Here is an 18,807-nt window from a genome sequence, read left to right on the forward strand (position 1 = left end):
TCAAACTACTGGATGTACTTTATCAAAACAAGGAAGAAAAGCAAGACAGTAAAGGACATGAGGTTAAAAATAAGGAATCTAAGAGAGAGAGACAAGGAAAATCAAGAATAGCAGCAAAAGAAAACGCACAGGTTGGTTGGGGTGCAACAAGCCTGGAGAGTGATCAGCCCAGGAAGAAGAAAAATGGAGGACTTCAAAACATATGCCTCTAATTGTTTTAAATGGAACTAATAGGTTGTCTGACATGGCTGGCTTTCTGGTAATCATACTAGGAGGCTGTTAGGTGGTATAGGAGGAATTGGCAATTAGTACACATAATAGTAAGAAAATTAAAAATCACATCAATCATTAACTTCAGGAGAAATGAAGACAAAGGAAATAATGTATGCTACAGTACATATTCTGTTTCAATTCATAACATTCAGTTATGAACATTTGCTTAGGTATAATAATGCAAATATTTAATGTTGGTATATTTAAATTCTCATTATAAGCCTTTTGATATTATTTGATTTTGTAAACTATGCACATATTGCCTTCAAGAATATTAAAATGTAAAAACCTTGTAGGTGATTCTGATGTTCAGGCAAATTTAAGAACCACTATGACAATCCACTTATTCCATGTAGTACTGAAAACTCTACAACATTCCCTGCTAAGTAGTTATCCAACTTAGACTTAAATATCTCCTACATGAAATTGTACCTCCACTTCTTTACAGCACTAATTCTTATAATACATCAGTTATAAATACTACTTGGTAAAAGTACAGAGATACTGTAAGACTGTGCTGGGCCAGTCCACTTCCAGGGACAAGAATAATTGGAGAAGGAATTAATGTCTCATAATTCTTCAGCAATGAGTGACTATTCAAAAGGGTAAGGATTTTCATTGTGCTAGGGTCCACAATGCCCCGTCAATTAATCGCTACAGAAGAGATTTGTCCCTCAGAATGGAGAGGGAGGTCCAGGAGCTCTAGGAATTTTACATTCAGGTCTTTTTCTCTGGCTTTGATTAATGGCATAGTTTATGCCATCCTGAAGACTTCCAGAAGGTAAGATGGTGAGATGCCTCAGAAGAAAGGAAACTGGGTGAAAGAGCCTTATAAATGGTGTCAGGCTTTTGGGTCTAAATAGTAGATATTTATCTCATGATGTGAAACTATTTCTTTTTATTTTTATTGTATTTTTTTCATTACCACTTATCCCCCTTACACCTTCTTCCACCTTCACCCACGCCTCTCCCCCTGCAATCACCACACTGTTGTGAAACCTATTTTAAGGCATTATTTCTCTTATCATGTCCCCAGGTAAGTACTCCATCCCCTGGAGCTCCATTGGAGGAGTTTCATCTAGAGGGAGGGTAATATAGTGATTAATGTCAGTGGGTTTTGAAAATGTAGATAAACTGAATTACATTTTTTAAAACTCAACCCAAAAGTAGTTTATATAAATGTAATCATACAGTATTTCTTTCTTGTGACTGTCTTATATCACTTAGCATAATATCCTTAAAGTTTATCCATGCTGTAGTATATTAAAATTTTTCCTTCCTTTCATTATATTCATATGCCACATTTTGCTTGCCCATTCGTCCATTGATGGGTTTAACATGTTCCCATGTTATAGCTATTGTGAATAATGTTGCTGCTATGGACAGGAATGTACAACTATCTCTTCAAGGCTTTCAATCCTTCTGTGTATATAAATGATATATTACAGTATTTGTCTTTTCTGTCTGACTTATCTTACTTTGCATAATGCCCTTAAGGTCCATTCATGTTGTCACAAATTGCAAAACGTTCTTCTTTCTCATGGTGAAATGATATTCCATTGTGCATATACACCACATCTGCTTTATCCAGTCATCCTCTGATGGACACTTCAGCTGTTTCCATACCTTGACTACTGAATATTCCACACCATGCCAGGAACATGGGGGTGCAGATATTTCTTTGAGGTTGTGATTGCATTTTCTTTGTATATATACCCAAAGCTGGGTCATATGGTAGTTCTATTTTTCAATTGTTTAGGGACCTCCATACTCTTTTGCTTGGTGGCTATACCAATTTGCATTCATCCCAACAGTGCATAAGGGTTTCCTTTCCTCCACATCCACCCAACACTTATCATTTTTTAAGCCTGGTTTATACCTTTTTGTTGTTGTTGTTGTTTTTTATTTTTCAATTACAATTTACATTCAATGTTATTTTGTGTTAGTTTCAAGTATATGGCATACTGATTAGATAATTATATATTTTACAAAGTGTTTTCCCCCAGTGTTTCCAGTACCCACCCAGCATATCATACATTATCATTGACTATATTCCCTATCCTGTATTTTACATCTCTATGTTTTGTGATTATTAATTTGTACTTCTTAATCTGTTCACTTTTTCCAGCCATCTCCCAAACTCCCCTCCCACCTGGCAACCATCAGTCTGATCTCTGTATCTATGAGTCTGTTTCTATTTTGTTTATTCATTTATTTCATTCTTCAGATTCCACATATAAGTGAAAACATAAAGTTATTTGTCTTTTGCTGACAGATTATTTCACTTAACATAATATCCTCCAGGTCCATGCATGCTATTGCAAATGCTATTTCAATCTTTGGGACTTCCAGCCAAGATGGAGGCATAGGTAGATTCACTTCACCTCCTCACACAACCATAAGAAGGATAACAACCAATCTAAAAACAAAAAACAAGTCCAGAGACATATGAAAAGATGCTCAGCATCACTAGCTATCAGAGATGCAAATTAAAACCACAATGAGATACCACCTCACACTGGTCAGAATGGCCATCATAACCAAAGCAACAAACAAGTGTTGGAGAGGTTGTGGAGAAAAGGGAACCCTAGTGCACTGTTGGTGGGGTTATAGACTGGTGCAACCACTATGGAAAACAGTATGGAATTTCCTCAGAAAACTAAAAATGGATCTGCCTTTTAACCCAGCAATTCCACTGCTAGGATTATATCCTAAGAACCCTGAAACACCAATCCAAAAGAACCTGTGCACTCCAATGTTCATAGCAGCACAATTTACAATAGCCAAGTGCTGGAAGCAACCTAGGTGCCCATCAGTAAATGAATGGATCAAAAAACTATGGTACATTTACACAATGGAATTCTATGCAGCAGAAAGAAAGAATGAGCTTATACCCTTTGTGACAGCATGGAAGGAACTGGAAAGCATTATGCTAAGTGAAATAAGCCAGGCGGTGAAAGACAAATACCATATGATCTCACCTTTAACAGGAACCTAATCAACATAACAAACAAGCAAGCAAAATGTAACCAAAGACACTGAAATTGAGAAAAGGCCAACAGAGACCAGAAGGGAGAGGGGAGGGAATTTCAGGGGGAAAGGGTGAAGGGTTTGTAGGAACAATTATAAAGGACACATGGACAATAACAGGGGGTGGGGGGGATGGAAATGGGAGGGAGGTGGGGAGGGCTGGAGGTTAGGCTGGGGTGGGGGGAAAAGGCAGAGAACTGTACTTGAATAACAATAAAATTAGAGGGGAATAAATAAATAATTAAATAAAAACAAAAAACAACCAGAACTGCCAGAAAATCAAACTGTATGCAAATCTGACAACAAAGGATTTAAAGAAGAAACAATTAACCACATGGGTAAGACAAGCAGAGTGGACATGGTGTGGCACAGTCAGGTGGTGGCAGGCTGTGGGTACAAGGCAGCTGAAGCAGTGGCCCACAGAATGGGTGGTCCCACAGTAATGTGCAGTGGACAAAAACAAGGAGGGACAACTGGGGAGTGAGTGATCTCAGCCCCAGGCCAGACTATGCAGCCCAGGGTTCCAGCAATGGGAGAATAAAGCCTCATAACCTCTGGCTATGAAAATCAGTGGGGCTGGTGCACTGGAAGGTACTGCCAGTCTCTCAGGAGAATCCATGTAAAGGGTCCACAGGGCCCTAGAACATCTGCAAACCCACCCATTCTGGGAATCAGCACCAGGGAAGCAACTAGAATGGTGCCAGATGCTTGCAGGAAGTGGGGCAAATGACTAGAAATGGGGCGAGAGCCAAGCAAGCAACAATCTGACCTCACCCCCACATACAGCATCACAAAGTGGGGAAGTGGGCTACCCCACCCTGCCAAAATGAAGAGACAGGGAGATAAGACCCAAATGAAGGAATGGATCAAAAACTCCAGAAAAAGAACTAAGTGACACAGAGATAGCCAAACTATCAGATGCAGAGTTCAACACACTGGCGATCAGGATGCTCAAAGAACTGACTGAGTACAGCCACAAAATAAAGGAAGAAGTGAAGGTTATACAAAGAAGAAAAATATACAGGGGACCAAGAGTAAAGGGAAGGAAGCCAAGATTCAAATCAATGATTTGGAACAAAAGGAACCATAAACAGACAACAAGAACAGAATGAAGAAACAAGAATTCAAAAAAATGAGGAGAGGCTTAGGAACCTCTGGGACACCTTCAAACATAACAACATCTGAACCATAGGGGTGCCAGAAGGAGAAAAGAAAGAGTAAGATATTGAAAACTTATTTGAAAACATAATGAAAGAAAACTTCCCCAATTTGGTGGAGGAAATAGACATACAAGTCCAGGAAGCACAGAGAGTCCCACAGAAGTTGGACCCAAGGAGGAACATACCAAGGTGTGGGGAACTGTTCCAAGCGTGGGAAATGTGGCTCAGCCCCCACTCGGAAAAGCCAGTGGGGAGCGAGGTTGGCGGGCAGGACCCACGTCCATGGATAGGTTCTCCTGTGGGAAATCAGGCCTGCATTGTACCTAGACTGCTGTGAGACTTGCTCTTGCTAAAACTCCCTCACCCTGAGGCAAGCAAATGTTTACTGAGTATCTTTATCTTCCTAAAATCTGGGCTAGACCCTCCAGGTATGGAACCTAGCCTTTTGGACCACTTCTCCCTTTACATTGCAAATATTCTCCTTTGATGTATTCAGCAACACCCACTCCTTTGTCTGCAAAAGATAACCACCCAAAACAAACCTTTGCATAGTAAAGGAGGACCTTCTTTAATGTAAGGGGCCTAGAAAAACAATAAAAGCCTGTCAAGGCAAGGGTCAGGGCACTCCCTCTTGAGGGAGTGGCCGAGGCGCTCAGAGGCACTTTCCTCTTGAGAGAGTGGCTGTGCCGTCCCTTTTCCTCCAGAGGATTTCTGTAGTCCGTGTGTATTTGAATACTGCTACCACAACGGATCCTGCGGGCCAGGATCCGCGTCACCAAGGCAAATCATAATTAAAATGCCAAAGGTTAAAGATAAAGAGAAAATATGGCTTCCGGCCAAGATGGAGGCGTGGGTAGACACACTGCGCCTCCTCGCACAACCAAAAGAAGGACAACAACAATTTAAAAACAAAACACAACCAGACTGACATCAAACTGCATGGAAGTCTGACAACCAAGGAGATAAAGAAGAAACATTCATCCAGACCGGTAGGAGGGGTGGAGACGGGCAGCCGGGGCGGAGAGGACTTGTCCCAAGGCGGCGGCTGGTGGACCCAGTGAGGTGGCGGATTGTGGAACAGAGCAGGTCAGACTGCAGCTGGCAGACCCCACAAGGTGGTGGCTGGCAGACCCTGCAGCGCCACAATCACGCAAAGATAAACCGGGAGGAACGGCAGGAGAGCGAAGCAGACCACGCAACCCAGAGTTCCAGTGCGAGGAAATAAAACCTCAAACCTCTGACTGAAAACACCCGTGGGGGTTGAGGTGGCAGCAGGAGACACTCCCAGCCTCACAGGGGAGTTCACTGGAGAGACACACAGGGGCCTAGAGTGTGCACAAGCCCACCCACTCAGGAGCCAGCACCAGAGGGGCCCAGTTTGATTGTGGGTAGCCGAGGGAGTGACTCAAATCTGGCAGAGAGTGGAACAAGTGCCATTGCTCCCTCTCGGACCCTCCCCCACATACAGCATCACAGAGCAGCAACCAGCGTTACCCCGCCCTGGTGAACACCTAAGGCTCTTCCCCTTTACATAACAGGCATGCCAAGACAAAAAAAAAAAAAAAAAAAAAAAATGGCCCAAATGAAAGAACAGATCAAAGTTCCAGAAAAAAATACAACTAAGCAACAAAGAGATAACCAACCTATCAGATGCACAGTTCAAAACACTGGTTATCAAGATGCTCACAGAATTGGTTGAATTTGGTCCCAAATTAGATGAAAAAATGAAGCCTATGCCAAGAGAAACAAAGGAAAATGTACAGGGAACCAATAGTGATGCGAAGGAAACTGGGACTCAAATCAATGTTGTGGACCAGAAGGAAGAAACATCCAACCAGAACAGAATGAAGAAACAAGAATTCAGAAAAATGAGGAGAGGCTTAGGAACCTCCAGGACATCTTGAAACGTTCCAACATCCGAATTATAGGGGTGCCAGAAGGAGAAGAGGAAGAACAAAAAAAATGAACACTTATTTGAACAAATAATGAAGGAGAACTTCTCCAATCTGGCAAAGGAAATAGACTTCCAGGAAGTCCAGGAAGCTCAGAGAGTCCCAAAGAAGCTGGACCCAAGGAGGAACACACCAAGGTACATCATAATTACATTAGCCAAGATTAAGCAGAAGGAGAGAATCTTAGAAGCAGCAAGGGAAAAGGACACAGTTACCTACAAAGGAGTTCCCATAAGACTGTCAGCTGATTTTTCCAAAGAGACCTTACAGGCAAGAAGGGGCTGGCAAGACGTATTCAAAGTCACAAAAGGCAAGGACCTACATCCAAGATTACTGTATCCAGCAAAGCTATCATTTAGAATGGAAGGGCAGATGAAGTGTTTCCCAGATAAGGTCAAGTTAAAGGAGTTCATCATCACCAAGCCCTTATTATATGAAATGTTAAAGGGATTTATCTAAGAAAAAGAAGATAAAAAATATGAACAGTAAAAATGACAGCAAACTCACAGTTATTAACAACCACACCTAAAACAAAAGCAAAAGCAACCTAAGCAAACAACTAAAACAGGAACAGAACCACAGAAATGGAGATCACATGAAGGGTTATCAACAGGGGAGTGTGAGGGGGAGAAAGGGTGGAAAGGTACAGAGAATAAGTAGCATAAATGGTAGGTAGAAAATAGACAGGGGGAGGGTAAGAATAGTATAGGAAATGTAGAAGCCAAAGAACTTATAAGTATGACCCATGGACATGAACTATAGGGGGGGAATGTGGAAGGGAGGGGGCGTGCAGGATGGAGTGGAGTGAAGGGGGGTATGGGACAACTGTAATAGCATAATCAATAAATATATTTAAAAAATCAAAAAAAAGGATAAAGAGAGAATATTAAAAGCAGCAAGAGAAGAAAGTTGCCTACAGAGGAGTTCCCATAAGACTCTCAGCTGATGGGATGTGAAGTTAAGAACAATCTAACAATAGCCAGGGCGGGGGTTGGGGGTGGGGGCGGGGACAGTGGGTAGAGGGGATTACAGGAAGTACTATAAAGGACACATGGACAAAACCAAGGGGGAGGGTGGAGGTGGGGGAGGGAGGTGGGTTCACCTGGGGTGGGGTGGAGGGATGGGGAGAAAAGGCATACAACTGTAATTGAATAACAATTAAAAAAAAAAAAAAAGACTCTCAGCTGATTTCTCAAGAGAAACTTTACAGCAAAGAAGGACCTAGAAAAAAGTATTCAAAGTCATGAAAGGCAAGGACCTACAACTTAGATTACTCTATCCAGCAAAGCCATCATTTAAGAATGGGAGGGCAGATAAAGCGCTTTCCAGACAAGGTAAAGCTAAAGGAGTTCATCATCTCCAAGCCCTTGTATGAAGGAACTTGTATGTTGAAGGGACTTATCTAAGAAAAAGAAGAAGGTCAAAACTATGAACAGTAAAGTGACAACAAACTCACAACTATCAACAATGAAATTTAAAAAGACAAAACCAAAAACAGACTGGGCAAGCAACTAGAACAGGAGCACAGGCATAGAGATGAAAATCACATGGAGAGTTGTCATTGGGTAGGGGGAGGAGGGATAATGGGGAAAATAGTACAGGGAAAAAGCAGCATAGTTGGTGGGTACAGAATAGATGGGGGAGGGAATAGTATGGGAAGTTGAGAAGCCAAAGAACTCATATGTAAGACCCATGGACATGAACTAAAGGGGAGATTGCTGGAGGGAATGGGGGTACCAGGTGGACGGAGGACAAGGAGGAAAATGGGACTTTAATGGCATAATTACTAAAATATACTTAATAAAAAATAAAGTAAATTTCTTTCAGAGATTAAAAAAAGGTTTCAATCTTTGATTAAGTAATATTCCATTGTGTAAATACACCACATCTTTTTTATCTACTGGTCTGTTGATGGGTATGTGAGTTGCTTCCAAATCTTGGTTATTGTAAATCACACTGCAATGAACATGGGAGCACATACATTCTTTCAAATTAGTGTTTTGTTTTTTTCAAACATATACCCAGAAGTGAAGCTGCTGGGTCACAAGGCAGTTATTTTTTTAATTTCTTGAGGAAACTCCATCCTCCATAGTGGCTGCACCAAACTACATTCCCACCAACAGTGCATGTGGGTGCCCTTTTCTCCACATTCTTGCCAACACCTGTTGTTTGTGGATTTATAGATGGTACTCTTTCTGACAGGTGTGAGGTGATATCTCATGGTTTTAATTTGCATTTCTCTGATGATTAGTGACATTGAGCATCTTTTCATACATCTTTTTTTGTCATCTGTATGTCCTCTTTGAAGAAATATCTATTCAGGTCCTCTGCCCATTTCTTAATTGGATTGTTTGCATTTTTTTGGCATTGAGTTGTAGATCTTTATAAATTTAGGGTATTAACCACTTATCAGATGTATCACTGGTGCATATCTCCTCTCATTAGTTTGGCTATCATCTCGTTTTGTTGATGGTTCCCTTTTCTGTGCAAAACCTTTTTAATTTTATGTAGTTACATTTGATTGTTTGATTTTTCTTTTGTTTCCCTTGCCTGAAGAGATATATCATTAAAAATATTGACAAGAGAAACGTCAGAGATTTTACCGCCTATGTTTTCTTCCAGGAGTTATATGGTTTTGAGTCTTACATTTAAGTCTATAATCCACTTTTAGTTTATCCTTCTATATAGTGTAAGAAGGTGATCTGGTTTCATTTTTTTTGCATGTATCTGTCCAATTTTCTCAACACCACTTACTGAATATACTTTCTTTATCCTATTGCATGTTCCTCCTTCTTTGTCAAATATTAATTGACCATATAGGATTTATTTCTGGGATCTTTATTCTGTTCCATTGATCTATATGTATAGATTTTATACCCATACCATGCTATTTTGATTACAATGATCTTGTAGTGTAGTTTGCTATCAGGTAGCATGATACCTCCAACTTTGTTTTTCTTTCTCAAGATTGCTTTGGTTATCCAGGGTTGTTGTGTTTTTGTGGTTCTATATAAATTTTTATATTATTTGTTCTAGTCTATGAAATACACCATTGGTATTTTGATAGGATTGCATTCTATGTATAGCATGGAAATTTTAATGATTTTAATTCTGCCTGTCCATGAGCACAGCATAAAATTCCACCATAAAACTACCGGAACTGATAAATGAGTTCAGTAAAATAGCAGGATACAAAATAAATATTCAGAAATTGGTCACATTTTATACACCAGTAATGAACTGTCAGAAAGGGAAACTAAGATAACAATTCCACTTACAATTGCATCAAAAAACTACCTAGGAATAAATTTAACCACGGAAGTAAAAGACCTGTATTTGGAAAAATTATAAGACACCTTAGAAAGAAATTGAAAAAGGTATCTCTTGTCTTTTTGATGATACACATACTGATAGGTATAAGGGGATGATAGTTCATTGTGATTTTGATTTTCATGTCCCTGATAATTAATGATGTTGAACATCTTTTCATGTACCTGTTGGCCATTTCTATGACATGGGAAATATGTCTCTTAGGTTCCTCTCTCCATTTTTTAATAGGATCATTTGGGTTTTTGCTATTAAGTTGTGTCTGTCAGATTTTTATATATTTTGGATATTAACCCCTTCTTAGATATATGATTTTCAAATATTGTCTCCATTCCATAGGTTGCCTTTTTATTTTGTTGTTTCTTTTGCTGTGCAGAAGTTTAATGTAGCCCACTTATTAATTTTTCTTTTCTTGCTGGGACCTTTGGTGTCAAAAAATTGCTGCCAAGACCAATGTCAAGGAGCTTTTCCCTATGTTTTCCTCTAAGAGTTTAAAACTTCAGGTCTTATGTTTAAGTCCATTTCTAGCTAAATTTTGTGAGTGGTATAAGTTATAAGCACAATTTCATTCTACTTAATGTGGATATCCAGTTTTCCTAATACTACTGAAGAGTATATCCTTTCAACATTGAGTATTCTTGCCACCCTTCGCAAATATTACCTGACTGTCTATGTGAGTTTATTTCTGGCTCTTAATTCTGTTCCTTTGATCTACGTGTCTATTTTTATGCCAGTACCAAACTGTTTTGGTTACTATAGTTTTGTAGTGTACTTTGAATTTGGGAAATATAATACTCTTAACTATTCAGGTTCTTTTGTGTGTTCCATGTGAATTTTAGGACTTTTTTTCTATTTTTGTGAAAAACATCACAGGAATTTTGATAGGGATTGTATTGAACCTACAGATGGCTTAGAGTACCTTGAGTACTTTTAGTAGTACTATTAGTACTATTAACATTTTAACAATATTAGTTCTCCCAATAAAGAACATGGAATATCTTTCCATTTACTTGCATCTTCTTCAGTTCCTTTCATCAAAGTCTTATGGTTTGCAGTGTATAGATCTTTCACCTCTTTGGTTAAATTCATTCCTAAATATTATGTTGTTTATGGCACTATGTGAATGAAATTGATTTCTTATTTCTTTTTCAAATATTCCATTGCTAATGTATAGAAATGAAGCTGATTTCTGGATGTTAGTTTTGTGTACTAGAACTTAACATAATTTGTTGATTAGTTCTAACAGTTTTTGGTATAGGATTTCCTTTATATAAGATAATATCATCTGAAAAATACAGACAATTTTACTTCTACCTTTCTAATTTGGATGCCTTTCTTTTTTTAATATATTTATTGATTATGCTATTACAGTTGTCCCATTTCCCCCCCCACACTCCACTCCATCCTGCCCACCCCCTCCCTCCCACATTCCCCCCCTATAGTTCATGTCCATGGGTCATACTTATAAGTTCTTTGGCTTCTACATTTCCTACACTATTCTTACCCTCCCCCGGTCCATTTTCCACCTGTCATCTATGCTACTTATTCTCTGTACCTTTCCCCCACTCTCCCCCTCCCACTCCCCTATTGACAACCCTCCATGTGATCTCCATCTCTATGGTTCTGTTCCTGTTCTAGTTGTTTGCTTAGTTTGCTCTTGTTTTTGTTTTAGGTGTGGTTGTTAATAACTGTGAGTTTGCTGTCATTTTTACTGTTCATATTTTTTATCTTCTTTTTCTTAGGTAACTCCCTTTAACATTTCATATAATAAGGGCTTGGTGATGATGAACTTCTTTAACTTGACCTTATCTGAGAAGCACTTTATCTTCCCTTCCATTCTAAATGATAGCTTTGCTGGATACAGTAATCTTGGATGTAGGTCCTTGCCTTTCGTGACTTGGAATACTTCTTGCCAGTTCCTTCTTGCCTGTAAGGTCTCTTTGGAGAAATCAGCTGACAGTCTTATGGGAACTCCTTTGTAGGTAACTGTGTCCTTTTCTCTTGCTGCTTCTAAGATTCTCTCCTTCTGCTTAATCTTGGCTAATGTAATTATGATGTGCCTTGGTGTGTTCCTCCTTGGGTCCAGCTTCTTTGGGACTCTCTGAGCTTCCTGGACTTCCTGGAAGTCTATTTCCTTTGCCAGATTAGGGAAGTTCTCCTTCATTATTGGTTCAAATAAGTTTTCAATTTTTTGTTCTTCCTCTTCTCCTTCTGGCACCCCTATAATTCGGATGTTGGAACGTTTCAAGATCTCCTGGAGGTTCCTAAGCCTCTCCTCATTTTCCCGAATTCTTGTTTCTTCATTCTGTTCTGGTTGGATGTTTCTTTCTTCCTTCTGGTCCACACCATTGATTTGAGTCCCAGTTTCCTTCACATCACTATTGGTTCCCTGAACATTTTCCTTTGTTTCTCTTAGCATAGGCTTCACTTTTTCATCTGGTTTTCAAACAGATTCAACCAATTCTGTGAGCATCTTGATAACCAGTGTTTTGAACTGTGCATCTGATAGGTTGGCTATCTCTTCGTCGCTTAGTTGTATTTTTTCTGGAGCTTTGAAGTGTTCTGTCATTTGGGCCATTTTTTTTTTTTTTTTGTCTTGGCGCGTCTGTTACTTTAAGGGGCGGAGCCTTAGGTGTTCACCAGGGCGGGGTAACGCTGGTTGCTGCTCTGTGATGTTGTATGTGGGGGAGGGGCCAAGAGGGAGCAATGGTGCCCACTCCACTCTCCACCGGACTCAGTCACTCCCTCCGCTACCCACAATCAAACTGGGCCCCTCTGGTGCTGTTCCCGAGTGGGTGGGCTTGTGCACACCCTAGGCACCTGTGGGTCTCTCCAACGACCTCTCCTGTGAGGCTGGGAGTGTCTCCTGCTGCTGCCCCAACCCCTACGGGCGTTCTCAGAAGTTTGAGGCTTTATTTCCCTGCACTGGAGCCCTGGGCTGGGGGGTCTGCTTTGCTCCCCACCGTTCGTCCCGGTTTATCTGTGTGCAAATGCGGGGCTGCAGGGTCTGCTAGTGGTCAGACTGCCTGCCCCTTTCATCCCACACTCCGCCAGTGTCGGTCCCGCCACGGCCACTCGAGTCCTCTACGTCCCGGTGCCCTTCTCCGCCCCTCCTACCGGTCTGGATGTATGTTTCTTTTTTATCTACTTGGTGTCGGACTTCCCTGCCGTTCGATTTTCTTTCAGTTCTAGTTGTGCGAGGAGGCGCAGTGTGTCTACCTATGCCGCCATCTTGGTTCTCTATAGTAAGTTTCTTAAAGATTTTTATTCATTTACTTTTTTAGAGAGAGGGGAATGGAGGAAGAAGGAGAGGAGAAATATCAATGTGTGGTTGCCTCTCGTGCATCCCCTACTGGGGACCTGGCCTGCAGCACAGGCTTGTGCCCTACTGGGAACCAAACTGGTGACCCTTTGATTCACAGGCCAGTACCCAATCCACTGAGCCACACCAGCCAGGGCTTGTGTAGTAAGTTTTAAATCAGGAAGTGTGAGTCCTCTAGTTTTGTTCTTATTTTTCAAGATTATTTGGCTATTCAAGATTCCATATACATTTTAGGATGGGTTTTTCTGTTCCACAAGAAACATCATTAGGATTTCTATAGGGATTGCACTGAATCTGCAGATCACTTTAAACAGTATTGGCATTTTGGGACTTCCAGACTAGATGGAGGCATAGATAAACATGGCTCACCTCCTTGTACAACTACAGCAAAAATTGCAACTAGACTACGAAACAAATATCACCCAGAATCATCAGAAAGTTGAGCTGTAGTATGGACGTCCGACAACCAAGGAATTAAAGAAGTCAAATTCATCCAGATGGGTAGGAGGGGCAAAGACATGGAGACACACAGAGACACATGGAAGTATGGAGCACAAGAACTCAAAATGGGTGGTCCCACACCCATGTGTGGTGGATAAAAATCAGGAGGGATACCTCAGGAGTGAGGGATCCCAGCCCCTCACCAGACCACCACTCAACCCAGGGTTCCAGTGCCAGGAAGATAAGTCCCCATAACTTCTGGTTGTAAAAACTAGTGGGGGTTGAGGTGGCAGATGAAACTGCAGGATTCTCAGAAGTGTCCTCTTAAAGGGCCCACAACAGACTTAGGACATACACAAACTCACTCCCTCTGGGCTTCAGCACCAAGGCAACAGCTGGAAGGGCACCAGTGGCAGACAGGGACAAACTGAAGTATCTGTCATCAGGGTAAGTGCTGGGGGACAGCTTCCCCCTGGACAAAAACCTAGATGCCAGGCAGTGGCACTGTCCCCTTTCCAAGCCCCCCCACCCCCCGCCCGACACACACACAGAGCCGCAGAGCAGCAACAACATATTAGAGACTATCAACCTGGTTCACATGGGTTGCCCCACCCTGGCAATTACCTAAGACTCTGCCCCATCCAACTTACCTGTGTACTTTTCTACAATAGGCCATACTACTAAGACAAGGAGTGAAAGCGGCTCTACCTAACACATAGAAACAAATGCAGGGAAGTTGCCAAAATGAGGAGACAAAGAAATATGGCCCAAATGAAAGAACAGAACAAAACTCCAGAAAAGGAACTAAACAAAATGGAGACAAGCAATCTACCGGATGCAGAGGTCAAAACAGTGGTTATAAGGATGTTCAATGAACTTAGGGAAAGAGGAAATTAGTGAGAACTTCAACAAAGAGATATGAAACATAAAAATGGAGTTAGAAAACATTAAAAAATAACGAATCAGAAATGAAGGATACACTAACTGAAACAAAGAATAATTTACAGGGAGTAACAGTAGAGTAGAGGAAACTGAAAATCAGATCAGCAACTTGGAATGTAAGGAAGAAAAAAACATTCAATCAGAACAGCAAGAAGAAAAAAGAATCAAAAAAAAACAAGGATAGGCTAAGGAGCCTCAGGGACAACTTCAAATGTACCAACATTCAAATCATAGGGATGCCAGAAGGAGAAGAGAAAGAGTAAGAAAATGAAAATTTATTTGAAAAAATAATGAAAGAAAACTTCCCTAATTTGGCGAATAGGAAATAGACAAACAAGTCCAGGAAGCTCAGAGAGTCCCAAACAAGATGGATGGTCCCAAACAAAGAGGACCACACCAAGACACCTCATAATTAAAATGCCAAAGGTTAAAGATAAAGAGAGAATCTTAAAAGCAGCGAGAAAAAAGCAGAGTTACCTACAAAGGAGTTCCCATAAGACTGTCAGCTTTCTCAAAAGAAATATTGCAGGCTAGAAGGGACTGGTGAAAAGTATTCAACGTGATGAAAAGCAAGGACCTACAACCTAGATTATTCTATCCAGCAAAGGTATCATTTAGAATCGAAGGGCAGATAAAATGCTTCCCAGACAAGGTAAAGCTAAAGGAGTTCATCATCACTAAGCCATTATTACATGAAATGTTAAAGGGACTTATTTAAGAAGAAGATCAAAACTATGAACATTAAAAAGGCAATAAATTCACAACTATCAACAGTTGAATCTAAAAAATAAACTAAGCAAACAAGCAGTACAGAACCAGAATCATAAATATGGAGATCATTTGGACGGTTATCTGTTGGGAGGGGGAAGAGGGAGAATGGGGAAAAAGGTGCAGGGATTAATAAGTACAAATTGGTAGGTACAAAATAGACAGGGAGGAGGTTAAGAACAGTACAGGAAATGGAGTAGCCAAAGGATTTATATGCATGACTTATGGACATGAACTAAGGGGGGATTGCTGGAGGGAATGTGGTGTATAGAGTGGAGGGGCAAAGGGGGGAAATTGGGACAACTGTAATAGCATAATCGATGAAATATATTTTAAAAAATAAATGGTTTTATCATTTTAACAGTATTAATTCCACCAACTTTTGGTTTCATTGATTGTTTTACCTATAGCTTTTCTTTTTTCCTTTGAAGAGAGCGAAAGAAACATCAATTTGTGGTTGCCTCTTACACGCCCCCTAGTGGGGACCTGACCCACAATCCAGGCATGTACCCCCACTAGAGATTGAACCAGCGACCCTTTGGTTTGCAGGCCAGCACTCAATCCACTGAGCCACACCAGCCAGGGTTTTATTGCTTTCCTATTCTCTATTTAGGTCATCTCTGCCCTAATCTTAATTATTTCCTTCCTTCTGCTAGCTTTGGGCTTACTTTGTTATTTTGTTTCCAGTTCTCTTAGTTTCAAAAAAGTTAGGTTTTTGGTTTGAGATGTTCCTTGCTTTTTATTTGTTTTTTATTCAAATTGTTTAGATTTTGTTTATTTTTAGAGGAGAAGGGAGGGAGAAAGAGAGGGAGAGAAACATCAGTGTGTGGTTGCCTGTCACATGCCCCCAACTGGGGACCTGGCCCGCAACTTAGGCATGCGCCCTGACTGGGAATTGAACCAGCAACCTTCTGGTTCACAGGCTAGCTGGCACTCAATCCACTGAGCCACAGCAGCCAGGGCATTCCTTGCTTTTTAATGTAGACATTTATAACTATAAATTTCCCTTTCACTGTGTTCCATAAGTTTTGGTATATTATGTTTTCATTTTAATTGTTATTTAAGTATTTTCCAATTTCCTTTGTGATTTCTTCTTTGATTTCCTGGTTATTTAAAAGTTTGTTGCTTAATTTCCATAATTTAAAAAAATTTCAGTTTCCTTCTGTTATTGATTTCTAACTTAATCCCACTGTGATCATAGAAAATACTTTGTGTGATATCTATCTTTTTCAATCAACAGAGACTTAATTTGTGGCCCAATATATGGTCTATCCTGGAAAATGTCCCATGTGCACTTGAGAAGAATGTGTATGCAGTTACTGTTAGGTACAGCATTCTGTATTTGTCTGTTACATCTAGTTAATTGGGTTAAATCCTCTATTTCCTTACTGCTGTCTGGTTGCTCCATTCATTATTGTGAGTGGAATACTGAAATCTCTAACTATTATTGTAGACTGTCTATTTCTCCCTTCAATTCTGTCAGTTTTTGCTACCTATATTTTGATGATCTATCATTAGGTTTGTAAATGTTTATAATTGTTATATCTTCTTGCTGTATTGTACAGTTTATTTTATATAATGTCTCTCAGCTTTTGTTCATCTTGCAACATCTGAATTTCTCCCTCACTTTTGAAGGACAGTGTGTCAGATATAGGAATCTTGACTGACAGATTTTTTTCTTTTATAGCACTTTAAATATCTTGGCCCACTACCTCCTGACCTCCAAAGTTCCTGATAATAAACCTGCTGACAATTTATTAAGGGTCCTTTGTATATGACTATTTGCTTCTCTCTTGCTTCTCTCAAAATTCTCTCTTTACCTTTGGCTTTTGAAAGTTAGATTATAATGGGCCTTCTCAGTATGGGTCTTTTGAGTTCATCTTACTTGGAGTTTGTTAAGCTTTCTTAGATGTTTATATTCATATCTTTCATCAAATTTGGGACGTTTGAAGCCATTGTTTCTTCAAACATTCTCTCTCTCTATCTCTCTTTGGTCCTTCTAGGAATCCCACAATGCTTATGTTGATCAACTCCATGATATCCCACAGGTTCCTTAGTTTCTGTTCACTTTCCTTCGCTCTTTTTTCTGTCTCTCAAACTCAAAAGTTTCCATTGTCTTGTCTTTAAGTTCACTGATTCTTTCTTCTGCCTGCTCAAGTCTGGATTTGAATCACTAATCTGGCTAGTGATTTTTTTAAATTTTAATTATTACTTTTCTGATCCAGAATTTCTTTTCAGTATCTTTCTAGGTTTTAAATCTCTTTATTGATATTCCAGTTTGTTCATAAATCATTTTCTTGACTTTTCCACATCTTCCTTTTGTTCTGTGAACACCACTATGACAGTTGTTTTAAAGTTGTTGTCTAGTATATCTGCCATCAGATTTTTTTTTTCAGGGAAGTTTCATTTTATTTATTTTTGTCTTTGAATAGGCCATATTTCCTGTTTCTTGGTATGCCCTGTGATTTTTTGTTGTTGTTGAGTACTGAATATTTGACTCTACTAATGTATTAACTCTGGAAATCAGATTCTCCACATTCCCCATGGTTTGCTGGTTTTTGTTATTATCTTATTTGTTTGGGGCGGGTTTTTTGTTGTTTTGTTGTTTGTTTGTTTTTGTTTTTTCTTTGCTCTAGGCTGGCTCTGGGCTGAGATCATCTGAATGGTAAACTTAAAGTCTTCTCAGGTCTTCTCTGAGTCTTTAGCTGGGCACAAACTGTTGTTTTTGAATGTCCTAGTTTTTAATGTCCTGCTCCCAAAAGGGGAAAAAGAGAAAAAATGAAGGGGCAAAAAAAGGGTGCTGGCTCATTAAATCCCCTGATAGTCACTGTAGCCAGAGGGGTAGGAGCTTGCAACAATGGGGCAGATACTAAAACAATGGCCACCTGTTTCATTGTCTGTGCCTCTGTGCTCAGAAGCGGCAATCATGAATCAGAGTACAGATCCCAAATATTTAGAAAACACAGTCCGTTTTGTCCACCCTGATTCCTGCAAGCTGTTTGCAAGCTGCTGCAGGAACACATGCACAGTTGCCTGCCAGGTGGCTGGGGAGGTAGAAAGGGATGGATAACTGCTACTGTGCTAAGAGTTGAAGTTGACCAAAATTTACCACAACTTACCATCCAACTCTTCCCCTGGAGGTTGCAAGCCTTCAAGACTCCACCATTCTAAAGAGTTACATCTACATCAGAAAGATTTTAATAGGTAGTGCAATGTTTCCTAGGTGGGGAGACAGATTTCCTGGTGCTTCCTACTCCACCATCTTCCCAGAATCTTATCTACATTCATTGTTTTTTATTACTATCAGGACAACCCTGGGAGGCAGACAAAACACAATTATCCTCTTTTGCAATGAAGAACCAAAGGCCAAAGAGGTAAGGTTATTTGCTCAAAGCCACACAGCTCACAAAGGCTAGCACCAACTTTGTCAGGCTCTCTTTCTCCTTGATACACTGTGCTGCCTCTCAACTGTGGCACCCCAAGCTGCCCCAAGGTATATGAGGGTGCTGGGAGGCACAGCCTCTGTCTCTCACTCTCTCACCTCTCAGTCTCCTCGTCTTGCTCCCTTTGGCCTCCCTCTCTCTAACCAGGA

Source organism: Desmodus rotundus, chromosome 5, assembly GCF_022682495.2.
Source record: "Desmodus rotundus isolate HL8 chromosome 5, HLdesRot8A.1, whole genome shotgun sequence".
NCBI lineage: Eukaryota > Metazoa > Chordata > Mammalia > Chiroptera > Phyllostomidae > Desmodus > Desmodus rotundus.